The 25,671-nt window shown below is 40.5% G+C and overlaps 1 protein-coding gene across 2 annotated transcripts in view; it reads right to left on the reverse strand.

The window, feature by feature from the left end:
• The window catches only part of LOC140728601 (inactive dipeptidyl peptidase 10-like), a 1,645,453-nt gene that overhangs the window by 628,603 nt on the left and 991,179 nt on the right, over window positions 1-25,671 (reverse strand). The gene's annotated exons all lie outside the window — the stretch shown is intronic.

The raw sequence follows: 25,671 nt of genomic DNA on the forward strand, positions 1-25,671 counted from the left end.
TTAGGGACTTCTCTTCCCTTTGCTCTTTCTAAACTGCCGAAAAGAATTGACAACCCGATAGTTAAATATACTTTACGTATATCGTTTCAATTTCGGAAATTTTTTGGGTTGACTCAGTTTGTTTTAAATATCCCTATTGTATCCAATTGCTTTTTTTATCCTTCTATTATAGACCAAGCTTACTCAGCTTGGAAGACTAAAGGATTATTACGTTTTTCCGATTTATTTTTAGATAATTGTTTTATGTCTTTTGAGCAATTATCAAATAAATATAATTTGCCTAGATTTAATTTTTTTTAGATATTTACAGATTAGGAATTTCTTAAATACTGTACTTCCTACTTTTCCAAATTTTGTGTCTTCAGGTATTTTGGAAAATTTGTTTGAACTAAATCCTTTTCAGAAAGGGCTAATATCAAAACTTTACAATATAATTATGAAGATACATTCAGAACCCTTTCATAAGACTAAAAATGATTGGGAAAGAGAACTTAACCTTACTATCCCTATTGAGAATTGGAATAAAATTCTTCAATTAGTTAATACATCATCTATATGTGCTAAACATTCATTAATACAGTTTAAAGTTGTGCATAGGGCTCATATGTCCAAGGATAAATTGGCTCGCTTTTATTCCTATATAAATCCTATTTGTGACAGATGTCATTCTGAGATAGCGTCTTTATCTCATATGTTTTGGTCGTGTCCGCTTTTGAAAAAATATTGGAAAGATATTTTGATATTATTTCTGCGGTATTGAACATTGATTTACAACCTCATCCTATTACTGCAATTTTTGGTTTACCAATGATAGACTCACTCCATTTATCCCCTTCCGCTTGTTGAATGATTGCATTTCTTACATTAATGGCTAGAAGATCTATTTTGTTGAATTGGAAAGAAATTAATCCTCCTACCGTATTTCATTGGCTTTCTCAAACTATGTTATGTTTAAATTTAGAAAAAAATAGAAGTGTGGTATTTGATACTTCTATTAAATTTGATAAGATATGGAGACCATTTATTCAATATTTTCATATGATGTAAATGACCCTGTTCCAAGCCTATTTGTTTTTCCAGTTTCGATTGTATTTATGTTGAGAGGATCGGAGTTGATGACATTGATGATTTTGTATTGTTGTGAGATATTATAAACAGCCCTTTTTTTTCTTTTCTTTTTTCTTTTTCTTTTTTCTTTTTCTCTTTTTTCTTTTTTGTTTTTTTCTCTATTAGCTATTAGATTATTAGATTAGTTTTTTTTGCATATTTTTTTCTTTTTTAAAAAAATATATATTATGATATACCTAGGTTTGACTTGTTTATTTGTATATTGTATTGTTTATGATTTGGGAATACTCATTTATATTGTAATCATTGCTTATGTATTCTCTTATGTTTAGTTTGAAAGTGTATGTTTGTAATCCCATTATCTATGTATTATTTTATTTTGCTGATATTAATAACAATAATAAAAAGATTGAGAAAGAAAGAAACAGAAGCACTACAGCTCTTTTTAAACCTTGTGCTGTGTCACTAATGAATGAGCTCTTCCGCCGATTGCAGCCTACTGTATTCATGTACCGTATCAACTGTCCTTTCTAGAATGATTGTCTGGAAGCATGGGTTACCTATCAGTGCATATAGTCAGAGATTGAAAGAACACATTGGATTAGGCTCATGGTAAAGAGCAGAAAGGACATAACTGACTTATATCTGTCACGTACTGGGGATTAATGAGAGATTTGGTATAGATTTGTTCCGTTCTATATTGTCAGTGTATTAAACACAGAAACTGGTAAAGTCATTCTCCTAAAGTAACTCCTCTGGGGATTCAATACATTACCATCCAGCAGAAATGTCACCTTTTGGGCTAAAAGATTCCACTTTGAGATCCAGATGTAATAGAATTATATCTGTAATGCCAGAAACCAGTTTTTATTAACAAAGCATCATATCTATTATTAAATGTAGCTATGAATTTAAAAAATATTATTTGCAAGTTGTAGGGGAGAAGGAAGAAAAAGATAATAAAGTTGTTTGCATCGTTAGGGATAAACAGAGAGCAAGAGGTGGAGAATTTCTTAAAAACATCAATTTTAATGCCAGGAGCATTGTAAGAAAGGTGGATGAGCTTACAGCATGGATTGATATCTGGAAATATGATGTTGTAGCTATTAGTGAAACATGGTTGTAGGAGGGGAGTGATTGGTAACTAAATATTCCTGGAGCAAACACGAAATTGAAGCAACACACATAAAATGCTGGTGGAACGCAGCAGGCCAGGCAGCATCTATAGGGAGAAGCACTGTCAGGTCTCAGCCCGAAATGTCAACAGTGCTTCTTCCTATAGATGCTGCCTGGCCTGCTGCATTCTACCTAAATATTCCTGGATTTTGTTGCTTCAGGTGTGATAGAATCGGAGGGGCAAGAGGGGGAGGTGTTGCATTGCTTCTCAGAGAAAATATTACAGCGGTGCTTTGGCAGGACAGATTAGAGGATTTATCTGGGGAGACTACTTGGGTGGAATTGAGGAATGGGAAAGGTACAGTAACACTTACAGGGGTGTATTATAGACCACCTAATGGGGAGCGAGAATTGGTGGAGCAAATTTGTAAGGAGAAAGCAGATATTTGTAGGAACCACAAGGTTGTGATTGTGGGAGATGTTAATTTTCCACACATAGACTGGGAAGCCCATTCTGTAAAGGGGCTAGATGGTTTGGAGTTTGTAAAATGTGTGCAGGATAGTTTTTTGCAGCAATACATGGAGGTACCAAGTGGAGAAGGGGCAGTGTTGGATCTCCTGTTAGGGAATGAGATAGGTCAGGTGACGGAGGAATGTGTTGGGGAGCACTTCGGGTCCAGTGATCACAATAACATTAGATTCAATATAATTATGGAGAAGGATAGGACTGGACCCAGGGTTGAGATTTTTGATTGGAGAAAGGCTAACTTTGAGGAGATGTGAAAGGACTTAGAAGGAGTGGATTGGGACAATTTGTTTTATGGGAAGGATGTAATAGAGAAATGGAGGTCATTTAAAGGTGAAATTTTGAGGGTCCAGAATCTTTATGTTCCTGTTAGGTTGAAAAGAAAGGTTAAAAGTTTGAGAGAGCCATGGTTTTCAAGGAATATTGGAAACTTGGTTTGGAAAAAGGGAGAGATCTACAATAAATATAGGCAGCATGGAGTAACTGAGGTGCTTGAGGAATATAAAGAATGTAAAAAGAATCTTAAGAAAGAAATGAGAAAAGCTAAAAGAAGATATGAGGTTGCTTTGTCAAGTAAGGTGAAAATATATCCGAAGGGTTTCTACAGTTATATTAATAGCAAAAGGATAGTGAGGAATAAAATTGGTCCCTTAGAGAATCAGAGTGGACAGCTATGTGTGCAGCCAAAAGACATGGGGGAGAATTTGAACAATTCCTTTTCTTCGGTATTCACTAAGGAGAAGGATATTGAATTGTGTTAGGTAAGGGAAACAAATAGGGTAGTTATGGAAACGATGATGATTAAAGAAGAGGAAGTACTGGCACTTTTAAAGAATATAAAAGTGGATAAGTCTCCAGGTCCTGACAGAATACACCCTAGGATCTTGAGGGAAGTTAGCGTAGAAATAGCAGGGGCCCTGACAGAAATATTTCAAATGTCATTAGAAACGGGGATGGTGCCGGAGGATTGGTGTATTGCTCATGTGGTTCCATTTTTTAAAATGAGTTCTAAGAGTAAACCTAGCAAGTTTGACGTCAGTGGTGGGTAAATTAATGGAAAGTATTCTTAGAGATGGTATATATAATTATCTGGATAGACATGGTCTGATTAGGAACAGTCAACATGGATTTGTGTGTGAAATCTTATTGAATTTTTTGAAGAGATTACTAACAAAGTTGACGAGGGTAAAGCAGTGGATGTTGTCTATATGGACTTCAGTAAGGCCTTTGACAAGGTTCCACATGGAAGGTTAGTTATGAAGGTTCAATCATTAGGTACAGTTGGCTCTCCTTATCCGTGGATTCTGCATGCTTGGATTCAACCAACCGCGGATCGGGAAAACCCAGAAGTTCTCTCTCCAGCACTCGTTGTTTGAGCATGTACAGACTATTTTTTCTTGTCATTATTCCCTAAACAATACAGTATAACAACTATTTACATAGCATTTACATTGTATTAGGTATTATAAGTAATCTAGAAATGACTTAAAAGTACAGGCAGTTCCCGGGTTATGAATGGGTTCCGTTCCTGAGTCCGTCTTTAAGTTGGATTTGAAGTCGGAACAGGTACATCCGGTATTATTTAGCGTCAGTTAGTCAAATGTTTTTCTTAGTATATAGTACATATTTTACCTTTCTGTGCATATAAAACACTTAAGAAATATACGTATTTCAATAATTAAACCACTGCGTTGCTTAGTAATAATTGTAGCTTTCATCCGGGCAGGGCCTTTCACATGCTCCATTAAAATTGTTCCGATTGCTGACCGATTGTAGCCTAACGCTTTTCCAATGACTGATGGCGTTTCACCTCTTTCTGATCACTTTATTACTTCCACCTTATTTTCAATCGTGATCATGATTATTTTCATGAACAGAAACACCGCGGATTCAGAGCTGCACTGCCAGGTCCTAATGTCCACCGCACTGAGACAGGTTAAATAAAGTCCGGGGTTCCGCTGGGCCCTAAAGACCACCGCACTGAGCAAGGTTAATTAAGGGACTTGAGCATCCGTGTTTTTTGGTATCCGCGGGGGGTCTTGGAACCAAACCCCCGCGGATAAGGAGGGCCAACTGTATTAATATTGAAGTAGTAAAATGGATTCAACAGTGGCTGGATGGGAGATGCCAGAGGGTAGTGGTGGATAACAGTTTGTCAGATTGGAGGCCGGTGACTAGTGGTGTGCCTCAGGGATCTGTACTGGGTCCAATGTTGTTTGTCATATACATTAATGATCTGGATGATGAGGTGGTAAATTGGATTAGTAAGTATGCAGATGATACTAAGATAGGTGGCGTTGTGGATAATGAAGTAGGTTTTCAAAGTTTGCAGAGAGATTTAGGCCAGTTAGAAGAGTGGGCTGAAAGATAGCAGATGGAGTTTAATGCTGATAAGTGTGAGGTGCTTTATTTAAACATAGAAACATAGAAAATAGGTGCAGGAGTAGGCCATTTGGCCGTTCGAGCCTGCACCGCCATTCAGTATGATCATGGCTGATCATCCAACTCAGAACCCTGTACCTGCTTTCTCTCCATACCCCCTGATCCCCTTAGCCACAAGGGCCATATCTAACTTCCTCTTAAAAATAGCCAATGAACCGGCCTCAACTGTTTCCTGTGGCAGAGAATTCCACAGATTCACCACTCTCTGTGTGAAGAAGTTTTTCCTCATCTCGGTCCTAAAAGGCTTCCCCTTTATCCTTAAACTGTGACCCCTCGTTCTGGACTTCCCCAACATTGGAAACAATCTTCTTGCATCTAGCCTGTCCAATCCTTTTAGAATTTTATACGTTTCAATAAGATCCCCCCTCAATCTTCTAAATACCAGTGAGTATAAGCCTAGTCGATCCAGACTTTCTTCATATGAAAGTCTTGCCATCCCAGGAATCAATCTGGTGAACCTTCTCTGCACTCCCTCTATGGCAAGAATGTCTTTCCTCCAATTAGGGGACCAAAACTCCACACAATATTCTAGGTGCGGTCTCACCAAGGCCTTGTACAACTGCAGTAGAACCTCCCTGCTCCTGTACTCAAATCCTTTTGCTATGAATGCCAACATACCATTTGCCTTTTTCACTGCCTGCTGTACCTGCATGCCCACCTTCAATGACTGGTGTACAATGACACCCAGGTCTCGTTGCATCTCCCCTTTTCCTAATCGGCCACCATTCAGATAATAATCTGTTTTCCTGTTCTTGCAACCAAAGTGGATAACCTCACATTTATCCACATTAAATTGCATCTGCCATGAATTTGCCCACTCACTTAACCTATCCAAGTCACCCTGCATCCTCTTAGCATCCTCCTCACAGCTAACACCGCCGCCCAGCTTCATGTCATCTGCAAACTTGGAGATGCTGCATTTAATTCCCTCATTGAAATCATTAATATATATTGTAAACAACTGGGGTCCCAGCACTGAGCCTTGTGGTACCCCACTAGTCACTGCCTGCCATTCTGAAAAGGTCCCGTTTACTCCCACTCTTTGCTTCCTGTCTGCCAACCAATTCTCTATCCACTTCAATACCATACCCCCCAATACCGTGTGCTTTAAGGTTGCACATTAATCTCCTGTGTGGGACCTTGTCAAAAGCCTTTTGAAAATCTAAATATACCACATCCACTGGCTCTCCCCTATCCACTCTACTAGTTACATCTTCAAAAAATTCTATAAGATTCGTCAGACATGATTTTCCTTTCACAAATCCATGGGGACTTTGTCCGATGATTTCACCTCTTTCCAAATGTGCTGTTATCACATCTTTGATAACCGACTCTAGCATTTTCCCCACCACCGATGTCAGACTAACCAGTCTATAATTCCTCGGTTTCTCTCTCCCTCCTTTTTTAAAAAGTGGGGTTACATTAGCCACCCTCCAATCCTCAGGAACTAATCCAGAATCTAAGGAGTTTTGAAAAATTATCACTAATGCATCCAGTATTTCTTGGGCTACTTCCTTAAGCACTCTGGGATGCAGACCATCTGGCCCTAGGGATTTATCTGCCTTTAATCCCTTCAATTTACCTAACACCACTTCTCTACTAACATGTATTTCCCTCAGTTCCACCATCTAACTAGATCCTCGGTCCCTTACTATTTCCGGAAGATTATTTATGTCCTCCTTAGTGAAGACAGAACCAAAGTAGTTATTCAATTGGTCTGCCATGTCTTTGTTCCCTATGATCAATTCACCTGTTTCTGACTGAAAAGGACCTACATTTGTCTTGACCAATCTTTTTCTTTTCACGTATCTATAAAAGCTTTTACAGTCAGTTTTTATGTTCCCTGCCAGCTTTCTCTCATAATCTTTTTTCCCTTTCCTAATTAAGCCCTTTGTCCTCCTCTGCTGGTCTCTGAATTTCTCCCAGTCCTCAGGTGTGCCGCTTTTGTTTGCTAATTTATATGTTTCTTCTTTGGACTTGATACTATCCCTAATTTCCCTTGTCAGCCACAGGTGCACTACCTTCCCTGGTTTATTCTTTTGCCAAACTGGGATGAACAATTGTTGTAGTTCATCCATGCTTGCCATTGCATATCCACCGTCAATCCTTTAAGTATCATTTGTATTTTGGTAGGACTAATCAAAATAGGACATACATGTTAAATGGTAGGGCATTGAGGAATGCAGTAGAACAGAGTGATCTAGGAATAATGGTGCAAAGTTCCCTGAAGGTGGAATCTCATGTGGATAGGGTAGTGAAGAAAGATTTTTGTATGTTGGCCTTTATAAATCAGAGCATTGAGTATAGGAGTTGGGATGTTATGTTAAAATTGTACAAGGCATTGGTGAGGCCAAATTTGGAGTATTGTGTACAGTTCTGGTCACCAAATTATAGAAAAGAAGTCAACAAAATAGAGAGAGCACAGAGGAGATTTACTAGAATGTTACCTGGGTTTCAGCACCTAAGTTACAGAGAAAGGTTTAAGAAATTAGGTCTTTATTCTTTGGCGCATAGAAGGTGAGGGGGGATTTGATAGAGGTATTTAAAATTATGAGGGAGATAGATAGAGTTGACGTGGATAGGCTTTTTCCATTGAGAATAGGGGAGACTCAAACAAGAGGACATTTGTTGAGAGTTAAGGGGCAGAAGTTTAGGGGTAACACGAGGGGGAACTTCTTTACTCAGAGAGTGGTAGCTGTGTGGAATGAGCTTCCAGTAGAAGTGGTAGAGGCAGGTTTGATGTTGTCATTTAAAAAAAATTGGATAGGTATATGGACAGGAAAGGAATGGAGGGTTATGGGCTGAGTGCATGTCGGTGGGACTAGGTGAGAGTAAGTGTTCGGCACGGACTAGAAGGGCTGAGATGGCCTGTTTCCGTGCTGTAGTTTTTATATAGTTAAATTTCAGTTTCCATCAGCCATTTTTTTGTCATTTTTGCAAATTTGAAATATTCAACAGTATCTTTGGGTTCACGTTTCCTCTCACTCTTGAAGTTGCTCAAGTTGGACAAGTAGTGATGGGTGACATCAAGGGGTGTATCTGCAGTTTGACTTGAATCAGTTTCCAGTTTCAAGTTTTTGGGGAAGAGCAGCACTGAAGAGCTCTCTTGGTCCAGCAACACAACCGCGATACTAGAAAAGGCACTTCGGCAACTATGCAACCTGAGAAGCTTAAGGAGAAGTGATCTACTCTATTCTATTCTATCTGACAATATGGAAAATAGCCCAGGGATATGGTCGCTACAAAAAATAAAGCAGGATCAATTCTAAACAGCCAACTGCCATGCCATTTGTCTACTTCTCAGCTGTGTATAGGGTGACCTGGGAGAGCTATCTCCTTTGATGATGGAGCTTGTACGGGGGCAACTCACTCACCCCTGGTCCCCATCAGACACTCTGCTTTCTCCTGTACCTGCTTGCAAATGACAACAGCCACACCCCAGTATTTTGCCTCAACAGGCAGGTTGAATTAGTTAAGGGTAACCGGAAGGCCTCATACTCCAGTGAGATAGGGACATGCCCGTTCTAGTGTGCAAAGCCAAATTCAGTAGGCAGGGCAGATAGAATCAACAGCAAGATCTGATGGCCAGGAAGGCAGTTCTGTAAAGCTTTGTGAAGAGCGAAGGAGAAAGCAAGCCACAGAAAAAGTTATGTTCACCCATAGCAACCAACGAAGACACTAGTTGTGACACCTACTCGTATCTAAAAGCTCAACAGAAGAACTGCATAAATCTAACTGTCATCAGCAGATTCAGCAGGCAACAAGCCAATCAATCTGCTTCTCATTATTATTCTGGAGTGAATAGGAGTCACTTATTCACCAATGGCATAATGAGCGATAAAAAATACAAGACAGTTACTTTTGTGATTCAGTTTTTTGTGAACCCCAGATCACAATTACCAAATTTTAGCTGGTTTCACAGTTATTTTACTGATCTAACTAGTTCAGTTTTATTTTCAAGCAAGTTCTTCATTATTTTCACAGAAAACTGAATCACTCAAGCAACTTCACATGCTGTAGTGAAAGACATCCAACTGAAGGAGGAAAATACTTATTTTTTTACAAACAACATAAGAAAAAGTATTCATATTTTAGTTATCACTATGAAAAAAAGTTGTGAATTTTTTTCAAAGTCTTGCCCACTTGAAAAGATGTTTTAACCTTGGCTACAAAAGCAAGTTACTTGCAAAGATCTAGCAATCTCTTTAGGATGGATTTCAGCTTCACTGATGTCACAATTCCGTACTAATTCTGTAAGTTATTTAAGTTTCTGTGTGTCAACATCTCAGAGGATCAGTCCAGGGCCTAAAATATTGATGCAGTTACAAAGAAGGCATGACAGCAGCTATATTTCATCAGGAGTTTGAGGAGATTTGGTCTGTCACCAAAGATATTCGCAAATTTCTACAGATGTACCATGGAGAGCATTCTAACTGGCTGCATCACCTCTGAAATTAGCTGCAAAAAGTTGGCACCAGGCTCCTCAGCACCCAGGACATTTTCAAGGAGTGATGTCTCAAAAAGGCAACATCCATCATTAAGGGACCCATCACCCATGACATACCCTTGTCTCATTGCTATCATCAGGGAGGAAGTACAGGAGCCTGAAGGCACACACTCAACAATTCAGGAACAGCTTCTTCTCCTCTGCCATCTGATTTCTGAATGGACAGTGAACCCATGAACACTACCTCACTACTTTTTCTTCTCTTACTGCATTACTTATTTACTTTAACTTGTTAAATACAAATATGCATTTTTTTAAATAAACATATACATATTATATATGCTCTTCATAAGAACATAAGAAATAGGAGCAGGAGTCGGCCATCTGGCCCATCGAGCCTGCTCCGCCATTCAATAAGATCATGGCTGATCTGACCATGGACTCATCTCCACCGACCTGCCTTTTCCCCATAACCCTTAACTGCCCGTAATTTCTCATGGTAATTTATGGGTTTTATTCTGTATCGCAATGTACTGCTGCCACATAACAACAAATTTCATGACATACTATAGACTAGTGATATTAAACCTGATTCTGAATCTGATTCTGATTCTGACTGTGAATTCCAAAACATTGTTGCCAAGCAGAGTTGGTAACTAATAGCACTGAATGCTCATAAACACAAGAAATTAAAAACAATAATATTGTTAATTAAAATTTTTAATATTTTGGAGGTAAAAAAGATTTCTGGTATTTAGGGGCAGTATATTTAAATGTTGACTCTGCCTTGAGACATCATTAAGCTGACCGCCTGTGCAACAAAGTTCAATTTTTTTGGAGGGAGGGATAATTCATAGATTAGGAAAATCTCTTCAGATCACATATTTTTAAAGTTTCTGTGGTGAAGATCTAAAGGCACCACACAAAATGGGGGTACATTGAATCATTGGCAACAATGTCTGTATTTCTGCATTCCACACATTTTTTGCAGCCAAACCTGGAGTATTGTGCACAGTTCTGATCATCCATTCGAGGAAGCTTTGGAGAGAGTGCAGAAAAGGTGTAGCGTTATGCTGCTTTGATTAGAGAGGCTGGAAACACTTGGGTTATTTTCTCTGCAGTGTCAAAGGTTGAGGGAAGATCTGATATGATTATGAGAGGCACTGATAGAGATCAAAGTCATGATGATGATGAAGATTATGAAGGGCATAGATAAAATATACAATGAAGATCTTTTTCACAGCACGGACATGTCAAATACAAGAAGGCACAGCTTTAAGATGAGAAGGAGAAAGTCTTAAAGGAATGTACTAGCTAAGATTTTTTTAATAAAGTGAGCAGGTGCCTGAAACACACTGTCAGGAGTGGTAATCAAAATGCAGGGAATGGAGTGATATGGATCATGTGATTAATATAGAGTCATAGAAAAGTACAGTGTAGAAACAGGCCCTTTGGCCCATCTAGTCTGTGCTGAACCATTTAAATTGCCAACTCCCATTGACCTCCACCAGGACCATAACCATCCATATGCTTACCCATCCACGTACCTCTCTAAACTTTGCTTAAACGTTGAATTCAAACCTGCATCCACCACTTGTACCGCCAGTTCATTCCACACTTTCACCACCATCAGAGTGAAGAAGTTTCTTCTCATGTTCCCTTTAAACTTTTCACTTTTCACCCTTAACCCAACCTCAGTGGAAAAGCCTGCTTGTGTTTACCGTATCTATTCCCCTCATAACTTTATACACCTCTATCAAATTGCCTCTCAATCTTCTGTGCTCCAAGGAATAAATCCTAACTTAATCAGTCTTTCCCTATAACTCAGGTCCTCCAGACCCAGCAACATCCATACACGTTTGCTCCGTACTCTTCCAAAGTTATTTACATCTTTCCTCTAGGTAAGCGACCAAAACTGCACACAAATTATTATGGCAACACAGGCATTGCGGGCAAAGGAGCTGGTACCTGGCTGTAGTAATACATGTTTTACTTCCTGGTATAAAGAGAGCATCACTGACAGTTTTATCGATGTTAACTACATACTACCTAGAGCTATGTAAAGGCATATGAGTTAGACTTCTCAAAAGAGCAATCAATTGTTCACTGGCTTAATGTTTAAAATTTCCTCATGATTTCCTGTCAACCCATAATGCGCCATAAAGAGAGCAGCATCTTGCATCAAGTCTGGCTATGAGGAAAACAAATGACACAATTTGATGAAAGCGCTATGAAGCAAGTGTTGCCTGCATAGACGTGATTGCGGGCGGATATTGGGATACACTTACCTGGAAGGGTATACAGAATAGTGTGGGGGGGGGGGGGGCTACAGATTCTCACCATTCAGTTCCCATTGACAACAACAATATTATTCATCAATATTATGCCATTCTTCTTAGTTCAGAGGCAAAGTACAATACTGTACTTAACTTATTGAGAATGCATTCAGAGACACAAAGGAGGATTAAAGGAGGAGGGGTGGTGTTACTAGTTAGGTTAAATTTCACCGCAGTGCTCAGTCAGGACAGGATGGAGAACTTGTCTAATGATGTGGAACTGAGAACTAAGAAAGGTATGACCATGTTAATTGAGCTATATTGCAGACCACACAACAGTCCAAATGATTTAGGGAAAAAAATTTACAGAGACCTCAGACTGATGAAAGAAACATAAAGTTATTACAGTAGGTGATTTTATCTTCCTACATGTTGACTTGGACTCCATAATGTAGTAGGACTTGATGGAGTAAAGTTTTTGTCAAGTGTGTTCAGGAAAGCTTCTTTAATCAGTACATAGAAGACCCAATGAGAGAATATGCGATACTTGATCTGCTATTGGAGAATGAGGCAGGGCAGGTGACAAATCTTTGTGTAAGGGATTACTTCGCATCTAGTAATCACAATGCCATTAGTTACAAAGTAAGTATGCAAAGGATAGGTCTGGTCTATGGAGTGAGGTTCTAAGTGGAAGAAAAGCCACTTCCTTGTGTATAGAAAGGATCTGGCAAGTGTGGATTGGAACAGGCAGAATAAAAGCTAAGGATAGCAGATATAGGAAACCTTGGTTTTTAAGAGATATCAAGGCCATGGTTAAGAAAAAAAGGAGGTGCAAAGCAGGTGTAGGCAGGTAGGAACAAATGAGCTGCTTATGAAGTATAAAAAAATGCAAGCGAACATTTAAGAAAGACATCGGGCGGACTAAAAGAAGGCATGTGGTTGCCCTAGCAGACAAAGTGAAGGAGAGATTCTACAGATATGTTAAGAGCAAAAGGATTGCAAGATTGGTCCTCTGGAAGATCAGAATGCTGACCCATGTGTGGAGCCAAAGGAGATGAAGGAGGTCTTCAATGAATTTCTTGCATCTTTGTTCATTCCGGAGACCATAAGTCCATAAGATATAGGAGCAGAGTTAGTCTATTTGGCCCATTGCATCTGCCCCACCATTTCCTCATGGCTGATCAATTTTTCCTCTCAGCCCCAATTTCCTGCCTTCCCTCAGTATCCTTTCAAACCCTGACTAATTAAGAATCTATCAATCTCTGTCTTAAATATACATGACCTGGCCTCCCCAGCTGCCTGTGGCAAAGCATTCCACAGATTCACTACTCTCTGGCTAAAGAAATTGTTCCTCATCTCTGTTCTAAAAGGATGTCCCTTTATTCTCAGGCTGTGCCCTCTGGTCTTAGACTCTCTTGCCATAGGAAACATCCTCTCCACATCCAGACCTTTCACCATTTGATAGGTTTAATGAGTCACCCCTCATTCTTCTGAATTCTAGTGAATACAAGCCTAGAGCCATCAGACACTCTTAATATGACAAGTCATTCAATCCTGGAATCATTTAGTGAACTTCCTAGAACTCTCTCCAGTTTCAGCACATCCCTTCTAAGATAAGGGGCCCAAACCTGCTCACAATCACTCAAGTGAGGTCTCACCAGTGCTTTATAAATTCTCATAATCTAAGTCCTTCTGTAGCACCTCTGCTTCCTCAAAACTACCTGCCCTTCCGCCTGTTTTCATATCATCTGCAAACTTTGCAACAAAGTAATCAATTCCATCATCCAAATCATTGCCACTTCTTTATCCATACTAGAATCTTTCCTATAATTCCATGTTTCAAAGCTAGTTAAGCATCTTAATGTGTGTCACTTTGTCAAAGGCCTTCTGAAAATCTAAGTACATAACATCAACTGATTCTCCTTTATCTATACCACTTATTACTTCTTCAAAGAGTTCTAATGGATTTGCCAGGCAAGATTTTCCTTTGAGGAATCCATGCTGTCTATAGCCTATTTTATCATGTGCCTCCAAGTACCCTGAGAAAAGATGAGGTACAAAGGTAAGCTAGCCAAGAATATAAAGGAGGATAGTAAAAGCTTCTTTAGGTATGTGAAGAGGAAAAAATTAGTTAAGACCAAAGTTTGGGCCCTTGAAGGCAGAAACGGGTGAATTTATTATGGGGAACAAGGAAATGGCAGACGAGTTGAACAGGTACTTTGGATCTGTCTTCACTAGGGAAAACACAAACGATCTCCCAGATGTAAGAGTGGCCAAAGGAACTAGGGTAGCGGAGGAACTGAAGGAAATTCACTTTAGGCAGAAAATAGTGTTGGGTAGACTGATAGGACTGAAGACTGATAAATCCCCAGGGCCTGATGGTCTGCATCCCAGGGTACTTAAGGAGGTGGCTCTCGAAATAGTGGACACATTGGTAATCCTCTTCCAATGTTCTATAGACTCAGGATCAGTTCCTGAGGATTGGAGGGTAGCTAATGTTATCCCACTTTTTAAGAAAGGAGGGAGAGAGAAAACAGGGAATTATAGACCAGTTAGCCTGACATCAGTGGTGGGGAAGTTGCTGGAGTCAATTATAAAAGATGAAATAGCGGCACATTTGGGTAGTAGTGACAGGATCGATCTGAGTCAGCATGGATTTACGAAGAAGAAATCATGCTTGACTATTCTTCTGGAATTTTTTGAGGATGTAACTATGAAAATGGACAAAGGAGAGCCAGTCGATGTAGTGTACCTGGACCTTCAGAAAGCCTTTGATAAGGCCCCACATAGGAGATTAGTGGGCAAAATTAGAGCACATGGCATTGGGGGTAGGGTACTAAAATTGATAGAAATTTGGTTGGCAGACAGGAAGCAAAGAGTAGGGATTAACGGGTCCTTTTCAGAATGGCAGGCAGCGACTAGTTGGGTACCGCAAGGCTTGGTGCTGGGTCTGCAGCTATTTACAATTTACATTAATGATTTAGATGAAGGGACTAAAAGTAACATTAGCAAATTTGCAGATGACAGAAAGCTGGGTAGTAGTGTGAAATATGAGGAGGATGTTAGGAGAATGCAGGGTGACTTGGGCAGGTTGGGTGAGTGGGCAGATGCAGTTTAATGTGGACAAATGTGAGATTATCCACTTTGGTGGCAAGAACAGGAAGGCAGATTACTATATGAATGGTGTCAAGTTAGGAAAATGGGAAGTACAACGAGATCTAGGTGTTCTTGTACATCAGTCACTGAAAGTAAGCATGCAGGTATAGCAGGCAGTGAAGAAAGCTAATGGCATGTTGGCCTTCATAACAAGGGGAGTTAAGTATAGGAGCAAAGAGGTCCTTCTGCAGTTGTACAGGGCCCTGGTGAGACCACACCTGGAGTATTGTGTGCAATTTTGCTCTCCAAATTTGAGGAAGGACATTCTTGCTATTGAGGGTGTGCAGCGTACGTTCTCGAGGTTAATTCTTGGGATGGCGGGACTGTCATATGTTGAAAGATTGGAGCAATTGGGCTTGTATACACTGGAATTTAGAAGGATGAGAGGAGATCTGATTGAAACTTATAAGATTATTAAGGGATTGGACACACTAGAGGCAGGAAATATGTTCCCGATGTTGGGGGAGTCCAGAACCAGAGGCCACAGTTTAAGAATAAGGGGTAGGCCATTTAGAACAGCATTCAGGAAAAACTTTTTCACCCAGAGAGCTATGGATCTATGGAATGCTCTGCCTCAGAAGGCAGTGGGGCCAATTCTCTGGATGCTTTCAAGAAAGAGTTAGATAGAGCTCTTAAAGATAGCGGAGTCAAGGGATATGGGGAGAAGGCAGGAACGGGGTACTAATTGTGGATGATCAGCCATGATCACATTGAATGGTGGTGCTGGCTCAAAGGGCCGAATAGCCTGCTCCTGCACCTATTGTCTATAATCAACTCCAGCATCTTCTCAACCACTGAGGTTTGAATAACTGGCCTATCATTTCCTTTATTCTGCTTCTCTCACTTCTTTAAAGGTGGAGAGATATTTGCAATCTTCCAGTCTTCCAGAACCGTTCAAGAATCAAGTGATTCTTGAAAGATCATCACTAATGCCTCACAAACTCTTCAGCCACCTCTCTCTGAACTCTGGCGTGTACACTATCTGGTCCTGGTGACTTATCTGCATTCATACCTTTCAGCTTCCCAAGAACCTTCTCTCAAGTTATGATAGCTTCAAACATTTCATGCCCCCTTACACCTGGAACTTCCACCATCCTGCTAGTGACTTCCACAGTGAAGACAGATGCAAAACAGGAGATGTAAAGAGTATATTGAAGTGAGGCAAAGCAGCATCAACTTAATGCACTTTATGCAAATTAGAGGAGGAAGTGTTTGCTGTCCTGAGGCAAATTAGGGTGATAGATCCCCAGGACCTGACTACATGTTTCCGACCCTGTGGGAGGCAAACACAGAAGTTGCCAGGGCTCTAGCAGAGATATTTAAATCATATTGTGTGACAGGTTAGGTACCAGAGGACTGGAGCATAGCCAATTTTGTTCTGCTGTTTAAGAAAGGCTCCAAAAATAAATCAGGAAATTATACTCCAGTGAGCCTGAGATCAGCTGTGGAAAAGTTACTGGAAAGTATTCTAAAAGACTGGATATATGAGTATTTGGAGAACCATGGACTGATAGAGGATGGTCAACTTGGCTTCATGTATGATAGATCATGTCTAACCAGTCATAGATATTTCAAGGAAGTTAGCAGGAAAGTTGAAGAAGGCAAGGCAATGTCTGTTATCTTCATGGACTTCAGGAAGGCATTTGACAAGGAACTGGTGGTCAAGAAGGTTTAGTCATTTGGCATTCAAGATGAGCTAATCAATTGGATTAGCCAGTGGCTTTGTGGAAGAAGCCAGAGAGTGGTTGCAGATGGTTGCCTCTCTGACTGGAGGCCTCTGACTTGTGAAATATTGCTGGGATCGGTGCTGGGTTCATTATTGTTTGTCATCTATATCAATGATCAGGATGATAATGTGGTTAACTGGATCAGCAAATCTGTGGATGGGGTGTAGTGGACAGTGAGCTATCAAGCTCAGGCACTAGGTCTGGCCCTGTGGCTCAGAAGGGAAGGGAACTGAAGAGGATGGCAGTGTAATAGGGAACTCTATAGTTAGGGGAACAGATAGGCGATTCTGTGAACGTGAGAAAGAAACGCAGATGGTACTTTGCCTCACAGGTACTAGGGTCTGCAATGTTCCTGAATGTGTCCACAATATCCTGAAGAAGGAGGGTGAGCAGCCAGAAGCTGTAATATATATCGTACCTGCCTTAGGTAGAAAAAGGGAGGAGGTCCAGAAAAAAGAAATTAGGGAAGGAAGCTAAGAACTAGGACCTCAAAGGTAGTAATCTCAGAACTGCTGCCTGTGTCACATGACAGTGAGCATAGGAATAGAATGAGGTGGCAGATAAACTCATGGCTGAATAACTGGAGCGGGGGGAGTGCAGGGATTCAGAATTCTTGATAGTTGATATCTTTTCTGGGGCAGGTGTAACCTGTACAAAAGGGACGGGTTGTACTTGAATCTGAGGGGGACAAATGCTCTGTGGGCAAGTTTAGCGGAGCCGTAGAGAGTGGTTTGAACTAATATGGCAGGGGGATGGGAACCAGTATAATAGGGCTGAGGATGAACTAGCAGGCTTGCAAATAGATGATGGATGTAACATGAATGGACAAATCAATGACTGGGTACAAATGGAGACAGAGCAAAGAGTTAAATTGTACCACAGAGGCAAAATTCAAAAAAGCAAAGGATGCAGGACTGAAGATGCTGTATTTGAATACACATAGCATTCCGAATAAGGCAGGGGAACCTGTTGTGGGCATCACTGAGTTGTGGCTGAAGGAGGGTCATACATAGGAGCTTATCATCAAAGAATACACATTGTGTCAAAAGGAGAGGCAGGAAGGCATAGGTGATGGTGCGGCTCTGTTGCAAAGAGATGGAATTACATCTTTAAAAAGAGGTGACATAGTGTCAGAGAATGTTGAATCTTTGTGAGTGGACTTCAGAAACTGCTAGGGTAAAAAAGCCATTATGGGAATCATATATAGGCCTCAAAATAGTAGCTAAGATGGATGGTTGAGATTGCAAAGGAAACTGAAAAAGCTATGTGATAAGGGTAATGCATAATAACCTATTATTATACAACATGGGTGTTGTATAATAACCCATACCTTATTGGAGAGCTTAATGTAAAGGAAGCCTTAGGAGGCAGTGATCAGAATATGATTGAATTCATGATGTAATTTGAGAGGGTGAAGCACAAGTCACACGCATCAGTATCACAATGGAGTAAAGGGATTGACAGAAACATGAGAGAGGAGTTGCCCAGGTGGATTGGAGGAGGATATTGGCAGGGATGAAGGCAGAACAGGCTGAGGTTTCTGGGAGTTGTTCGCAAGACGCAGGATAGATAACTCTCACAGAAGAAGTTGTTCTCAAATGGCAGGGGTAGCCAACCGTGGCTGACAAGGGAAGTTAAGGACCACATAAAAGCCAAGAGAAGGACGTATAAAGTAGCAACAGTGAGTGGGAAGTTCAATTATTGGGAAGCTTTTAAAATTCGACAAAATGCAACTAAAAAAGCTATAAGAAGGGAAAGGGTGAAATATGAGGGCAAACTAGCTAATAATGTAAAACAGGATACTATAAGTTTTTTCTGTTCTATAAAGAGTAAAATGGAGGTGAGTGTTGATATTGGTCCACTGGAAAATGATGCTGGTGACATAGTAATGGAGGAACTAAGAAGTGTCAGGTGAATTTAATGGATACTTTACAACAGTTTTCACTGTGGAAGACACTAGCTGTGTGCTAAAGGTCTGTGAATGTCAAGGAGCAAGAGGGAGTGCCATTGCCAAAGGAAAGATGTGCTAGGGAAACTCAAAGATCTTAAGGTGGATAAGTACTTCCCAGAGTCCTGAGAGAGGTTACTGAAGGCGTAATGGATGCATTGATCATGATCTTTCAAGAGTCACTTGATTCTGGCATGGTCCCAGATGACTGGAAGATTGCAAATGTCACTCCTCTCTTTAAGAAGGGAGGAAAGCAAAAGAAAGGAAATTAAAGATCAGTTAGACTAACCTCAGTGGTTGGGAGATTGTTGAAGTCTATTGTTATGGATGAGGTTTTGAGGGACTTGGAGACTAATGATAAAATAAGTCAAAGACAGCATGGTTTCTTGCCTGACATACCTGTTAGAATTCTTTGAGGAAGCAGTGGATGCTATTTACATGGACTTTCAGAAGACATTTGATAAAGCACCATGGATGAGTCTGCTTAACATGATAAAATCTCATAGTGTAACAGGAATGATACTGGCATGGATAGAGGAATGGCTGACAGGCAGGAGGCAGTGAGTGGGAAAAAAGAGACCTTTCCATGTTGGCTGCCAGTGACTAGTGGTGTCCTTCATGGGTCAGTACTGGGACTGCTGCTTTTCAAATTGGTTATCAATGATTTGGATAATGGAATTGATGGCTTTGTGGCAAAGTTTGCAGATCTTATGGAGATAGATGGAGGGATAGGTAGAACTGAGGAAGCAATGGGATTGCAGCAGGACTTACATAAATTGGAAGAATGGGCAAAATAAATGGCAGATGGAATACAGTGTTGGGAAATAAAAGATAATTCTATAAGTGTATACCTCAGATAAATACTTTGTGGAGATTTGTGATATATATGATTATATGATATATATATATACAATGTCTGAAATACATCTTATGTAAACGTTTGTTTGATGATGAACTTCAATAAAAAAATAAATTACAAAAAAAAAAGAAACAACAGTGCAGACTATTATCTAAATTTGGGAGAAGGTTCAAACATTAGAGGTGCAGAGGGACTTGGGAATCCTTGTGAATGACTCCCAGAAGGTGAATTTACAGGTTGAGTCTGTGGTAAAGAAGGCAAATGCAACATTGGTAGTTATTTCAAGGGGAATGGGATATAAAAACAAGAAGATAATGCTGAGGCTTTGTAAGACACTAGTCAGGCTGCACTTGGAGTGTTGTCAACAGTTTTGGGCTCCATATCTCAGAAAGGATCTGTTGTCATTGGAGAGAGTCCAGAGGAGGTTCTCAAGAATGATTCCAGAATGAAGGGGTTAATATATGAGGAGCGTTTGGCAGCTTTGGGCCTGTACTCACTGGAATTTAGAAGAATGCGGAGGGATCTCAATGAAATCTACTCTATGTTGAAAGGGCTAGACAGGGCAGATGTGGAGAAGATGTTTCCTTTGGTGGGTCTATCCAGAACAAGAGGATGCAGCCTCAAAATTGAAAACAGAGGTAAGGAGGATATTTTTTAGCCAGAGAGCAGTGACTCTGTGGAAAGATCTGGCACAGACTGCATTAGAGGCCAAGACCGTGGGTATCTTTCAGTCAGAAGTTGATAATTTCCTGATCAGTCAGGACATCAGGGGATATGGCAAGAAGGCAGGTGCATGGGATTGACTGGGATCTGATATCAGCCATGATGAAATGGTATAGGAACAAAATGGCCCAATTTTGCTTCTATGTCTTATGGTCTTATGCCTTGCAGAGGGATCTGGATCAGCTGGAAAAATGGGATGAATAACGTCAGATGGAATTTAATACAGACAAATGTGATATTTTGCACTTTCAGAGGTCCAACCAGGGTAGAAACATAGAAACATAGAAAACGTACAGCACAATACAGGCCCTTCTGCCCACAAAGTTGTGCCGAACATGTCCCTACCTTAGAACTACCTAGGCTTTACCCATAGCCCTCTATTTTTCTAAGCTCCATGTAGCCATCCAAGAGTCTCTTAAAAGACCTTATCGTTTCCACCTCCACCACCGTTGCTGAAGGCCCATTCCATGCACTCACCACCCTCTGCATAAAAAACCTACCCCGACATCTCCTCTGTACCTACTTCCAAGCACCTTAAAACTATGCCCTCCCGTGCTAGCCATTTCAGCCCTGGGGAAAAGCCTCTGACTATCCACACAATCAATGCCTCTCATCATCTTATACACCTCTATCAGGTCACCTCTCATCCTTCGTCACTCCAAGGAGAAAAGGCTGAGTTCACTCAACCTATTCTGATAAGGCATGCTCCCCAAACCAGGCAACATCCTTGTAAAACTCCTCTGCACCCTTTCTATGGTTTCCACATCCTTCCTGTAGTGAGGTGACTAGAACTGAGCACAGTACTCCAAGTGGGATCTGACTAGGGTCCTATATAGCTGCAACATTACCTCTCGGCTCTTAAACTCAATCCCACGATTGATGAAGGCCAATGCACCGCATGCCTTGTTAACCACAGAGTCAACCTGCATAGCAGCTTTGAGTGTCCTATGGACTCAGACCCCAAGATCCCTCTGATCCTCCACACTGCCAAGAGTCTTACCATTAATACAATATTCTGCCATAATATTGTACCTACCAAAATGAACCACCTCACACTTATATGGGTTGAACTCCATCTGCTACTTCTCAGCCCAGTTTTGCATCTTAACAATGTCCCTTTGTAACCTCAGACAGCCCTTCACACTATCCACAACACACCAACCTTTGTGCCATCAGCAAATTTAATAACCCAACCCTCCACTTCCTCATCTAGGTCATTTATAAAAATCACAAACAGTAGGGGTCCAAAACAGATCCCTGAGGCACACCACTGGTCACAGACCTCCATGCAGAATATGACCAGTCTACAACCACTCTTTGCCTTCTGTGGGCAAGACAGTTCTAGATCCACAAAGCAATGTTCCCTGGGATCCCATGCCTCCTTACTTTCTTAATAAGCCTTGCATGGGGTACCTTACCAAATGCCTTGTTGAAATCCATGTACACTACACCTACTGCTCTTCCTTCATCAATGTGTTTAGTCACATCCTCAAAAAATTCAGTCAGTCTCATAAGGCACGACCTGCCTTTGACAAAGCCATGCTGACTATTCCTAATCATATTATGCCTCTCCAAATGTTCATAAACCCTGCCTCTCAGGATCTTTTCCAACAACTTACCAACCACTGAAGTAAAACTCACTGGCATATAATTTCCTGGGCTATCTCTACTCCCTTTCTTGAATAAGGGAACAACATCCACCACCCTCCAATCCTTCGGAACCTCTCCTGTTCTCATTGATAATCAAAGATCATTGCCAGAGGCTCAGCAATCTCCTTCCTCGCTTCCCACAGTAACCTGGGGTACACCCCATCTAGTCCCAGTGACCTATCCAACTTGATGCTTTCCAAAAGCTCCAGCACATCCATTTTTATTAATATCTGCATTCTCAAGCTTTTCAGTGCCCTGCAAGTCTTCCCTCCAATCACCAAGATCCTTTTCCATAGTGAATACTGAAGCAAAGTACCGTATTCATTAACTACCTCCACTATTTCCTCCGGTTCCATACACACTTTTCCATTGTCACACTTGATTGATCCTATTCTCTCACATCTTATCCTCTTGCTCTTAATATACTTGTAGAATGCCTTGGGGCTTTCCTTAATACTGTCCACCAAGGCCTTCTCATGGCCCCTTCTGGCTCTCCTAATTTCATTCTTAAACTCCTTCTTGTTAGCCTTACACAGTGAATGGTTGGACATTGAGAAGCATGGTGGAACAAAGGGATCTGGGAATACAGATCCATAGTTCATTGAAAAAGGTGTCACAGGTAGATAGGGTTGTAAAGAAAGCTTTTGTCACATTGGCCTTTATGGGGTGTTATGTTTAAATTCCAAAACACCTTGGTGAGACCTAACTTAGAGTATAGTATGCACTTTTGGTCACCTACCTAAAGGAAAGAAGTAAACAAGTTTGAAAGAATACACAGTAAATTTACAAGGATGTTGCTGGTTCTGGACGACTGGAGTTATAAGGAAAGATTGCATAGGTTGGGGCTTTCTTCCTTGGAACGTAGAAGATTGAGAGCAGTTTTGACAGAGGTATATAAAATTACGAGTGTTATAGATAGGACAAATGCAAGCAGGCTTTTTCCACAAAGGTTGGGTGGGACTCCAATCAAAGGTTATGGGTTATGGGTGAAAAGGGAACATTTTAAAGGGAGCATGAGGGGAAACTTCTCAGTCAGAAGGCCGTGAGAGTGTTAAATGAGCTGCCTAATGAATGTTAAATGAATACCTGCTTGATTTCAGCGTTTAGGAGAAATTTCGATAGGTACATGGATGTTAGTGTTAGGAAGGTCTTTGGGCTCATTGCTGGTTGATGGGAGTGGTGACATATGTAAAAACCTATCTAACTGTTTCTTAGCTATATTTAGTGAAGAAGTCTCAATTGCTTCCCTGGGCAGAGAATTCCACAGATTCACCACTCTCTGGAAAAAACAATTTCTCCTCATCTCCATCCTAAATATTCTATTATTCTATTATTAATTTATTCAGTATGCCCACAAGAAATCTCAACATTGTGCACGGTGACAAATATATACTTTGGTAATACGTTAATTTTGAACGTTTAAAACGTGGATTAATTTAAAAGGTCTTTTAAATTGTAATATGTTCATACCAAGGACTTGAATTAAGTCTCAGTTTGCTGCTGATAGGTGTCAAAAGTGAAAATTTGCTCTCCTGTAATTAGGGCTCTGTAAGGTATTGAACTTGGCTAAGATTGAATATTTGCTGCTGATACTTCATGTAACAGAACATCCAGTGAGGAAAAAGCATTGTACAGCATTGCATGAGGTCAAAGACAATGAGGATGAGGATGTAGACCTGAAGTAGCAACCACTGGAAAAGCATTGATTGCCCTGCAGACTCAATGCAGGTGCTCTGCAGGAGAAGTATACAATTAGTGTTCACTTTCCAATTGTGCAAGGTATATCTTATGTGTTGCAAGCTCTTTAATGCTGCAGAATTGATCATACTGCGGTAGTTGACCCAGTTTGCTCGTCCATAAATAAATACAATGATAAAGATAAACCATCTCCTGACACAAAGGACACTGGTAATAAAGCAAAGTGAATCGCCTGTTGAGATCAGTGACAATTCTGATTAACTTCCTCTGCAATGCTTTCTATCTCTTGTGGTAATTACCCATTCGGACTACACAAGAATCTTATTGCTGCTATCAGTGCTTATACGCAAATGTTTCTGAAAGCTAATTTTGGTTTTCTGCTTCAATGATTCTTTTTTATGACCTTGTCCATGCTTAATCTTTTTTCATGTTATCTCCATCAAAGCTGGCTGGCAATATCATGTCCCATCTCCACCAATAGAAGGTATTGTTCTGAAGATGTTAACGTGCAAGGCGAAATTACAGAAATGAGAAGGAATTTCTTTAACCAGAGAGTGGCGAATCTCTGGAATTTGTTGCCATAGGCGGCTGTGGAGCCGAATTCATTGGGTGTACTTAAAGTGGAGTTGTTAAGTTCTTGATTAGTCAGTTCATCAAAAGTTTATTTAGTATTTATTTACTGAGATACAGTGCAGAATAGACCCTTCTGGCCCTTCGAGAGGTGACACACAACAATCCCCCGATTTAATCTCAGCCTTGTCATGATCAATTAACTCACCAACTGGCATATCTTTGGAATATGTGAAGAAACTGGAGGAAACCCTTGCGGTCACAGGGAGAATGTATAGATTCCTTACAGGCAGCAGCGGGAACTGAATCCAGGTCACTTGTTCTGTAAAGCGTTGTGCTAACCCCTATGTTACTGTGCCGCCCCATGGGGAGATGGCAGGAGAATGGGGTTGAGAGGGATAATAAATTGGTTGTGATGGAATGGAGCAGCAGACTTGATGGACCGAATGTCTTATCCTGCTCCTATCTCTTATGGTCTTATGCTCTAAAATAACCTTCATGGAACTTGATTCTCTTTCTGTGAAGTAAAGTGTCAGATAATTAATCCAAGTGTTCAATAGTACACTTATAATCTGCTTGCTCGCTACATTGAATATGATTCCCATACAGACTTTGACGTAGAGCAAAAGCAAGCTCTTCTTTTCTATTAAAATGAAGAAGCAATCAGCTTTGGAATGTGGTTTAACTAAAGTATTCCTTTCTAGAATATGTGTTCTCCCAATAACTGCAAAAATATCAAACAAAGTCACATTGGACAAAGCCACAATTAAATTTCAGATGAACCCATTCCTCGACTGATGGGGCTAGGATCAACATTGGTGGCACTGGCTTTATCACAGTGAAGGCAATGATTATAAGTGTCCAGTAATTTTGGATCAATTCTAGTTCCATTTTTGTTCTTCAAGGCATCTGTTTTTAATTATAATACATCAATGCATTTTGAAATAGACCATAAGACCACAAGAGATAGAAGCAGAATTAGGCCTCTCAGCCCACTAAGTCTGCTCCACCATTTCATCACACTGATCTATTTTCCCTCTCAACCCCATTCTCCTGTCTTCTTCCCATAGCCTTTCACGTCTGACCACTGCCTTAAATATACCCAATGACTTGGCCTCAATAGCCACCTGTGGCAACAAATTCCACAGATTCACCACCCCTTGGCTAAAAAAATTGTTCATCGTTGCTATTCTAAATGGATGTACCTCTATTCTGAGACTGTGCCCTCTGATCCTACACTCCTCCACTATAGAAACCATCCACTGCACATCCACTCTATCCAGACCTTTCAATAGTTGATAAGCTTCAATGAGATTCCACCCCATCCCCCCATTCCTCTAAACTCCAATGTGCTCAGGCCCAGAGACATCAAACGCTCCTCATATGAAAACCCTTTCATTCCCAGAATCATTCTCGTGAACTTTCTCTGAACACTGTCCACATCCTTTTTTGAGATAAAGAGCCT

This window comes from Hemitrygon akajei, chromosome 5 (assembly GCF_048418815.1).
Source record: "Hemitrygon akajei chromosome 5, sHemAka1.3, whole genome shotgun sequence".
NCBI lineage: Eukaryota > Metazoa > Chordata > Chondrichthyes > Myliobatiformes > Dasyatidae > Hemitrygon > Hemitrygon akajei.